This window comes from Rousettus aegyptiacus, unplaced genomic scaffold (assembly GCF_014176215.1).
Source record: "Rousettus aegyptiacus isolate mRouAeg1 unplaced genomic scaffold, mRouAeg1.p scaffold_m13_p_11, whole genome shotgun sequence".
In the NCBI taxonomy this organism is placed as follows: Eukaryota; Metazoa; Chordata; class Mammalia; order Chiroptera; family Pteropodidae; genus Rousettus; species Rousettus aegyptiacus.
Genome location: NW_023416286.1, coordinates 39,651,354 through 39,652,905, shown reverse-complemented (window position 1 = coordinate 39,652,905; position 1,552 = coordinate 39,651,354).

Sequence of the window (1,552 nt, the reverse complement as noted above, 5' to 3'; positions counted from 1 at the left end):
GCAAATATGCTGTGGCCTAGATTTATTTTTGCCCCATTTTGAGATTATACAATGAATAAGTGATCTTTCACTTTCACATCTGCCACATGAGTATCAACAGTGGATCCAAATAAAAAGTAATACTATTATAAGTATATTTTAAGGCAACTGTCTTGATAGTCTTTAAATCACTTCATAAACTTTTTAAGAAATAATAAGATTTAGGCAGAAATAAAAACCCATAAAATAGCATTTCTTATGCTGAAATTAAACTGTCACGTCTGTTTCAGTGAAGCTTTTTATATACCTTAGTACTCACCTACATTAGTAAAGAAAACGTTTGGTGATCTGGTTTCAGAAAATAATTCTTTGTAACAAGCAGTGCTTTTGAGAGTGGACTTGGTTATGCTCTATACTAACAATAATACAAGTCTGCTAGGCAAACTTTCTAGTACATCTACTACTAGAAAAAAAAAAAGCATCATTCCGAAAAAAGCTTTTTAAAAAAAATCTGGATCTTGGAAGGGGAAATAAAAACGATGGATTGCATGATGGACACTTTTTTTTTTTTTTTTTCGTAAAATCACTACAGAGAAATCTACAGACACAAGAAACAAAAACCTGAAAGATTACATTCTTGTTCTAGAAAGCTGAACAACCTATCACAAGATTTCTTCTCCCTTCTGGAAAAGATTTTTCGCTCTGGCCTCTCACTCTTCTGTTCTGCCTTATGACAAAGAATCCAGAAAAAGAAGTCAAACCAAAAAAGTAATATGATGATAACAATTTTGCATTTTTTTAAATCTACAGATGAACACCCAGCTAGCTCAATCAGTAGAGCATGACACTCTTAATCTATAGAAGCATCCAAATCATGTCTCATCATCATCATTATTATCTTAGAAGAAAATCTTAGGCTTTCCTATTGCTGCTTTTATTAGTCATAGACCAGACCCGAGATGAGAAAAGGGCCTTACTCCATGATATGGTGACTCACAAGATGAACTCAGGACTTGAGTACTAGAGAAATACTGAGGGAACAGTCAAGTTACCAGAAGAGAAACTCAACTCTTCAAATTGATCTTGTACTTCTTACCTATTTCCGAAGCATATGGTGGGGATGAGACTGGCAGGGAGGGAAACTGGAGCTTAAGAACAAGGCAGGAGACATAATTTCTGAACGAATCTAGGTTTGGACTATTTCATGATCAGAAGCTGGCAACTGGGAATTTGAGAACTAAGTCTACTACTGATAGGGATCCAGAAACCCCAGCTGTGAGGAGGAGGAAGGGTGCAGAGACTAGGAACCCACAAGTTTGGAGAGGGTCCCTGGCTCATCCTGAAATTTTAGCATGCACGTTGGACCAGTTCCTCTTTTTTATACAGGCACATACACACAGTGTAATTGCAGATACAAATCTTCTTCATTTGGCTGGGAGAATAATGTATCTCATAAATTACTACTGGATTACTCCCATTATTATCTATACAATTTGAAGAAACAAATATTTTCTGAAAAGAAGTCAACAGTGAGAAAGAGACACTCAGAAGCTGTTTTCTGAGTTCTGTTCTT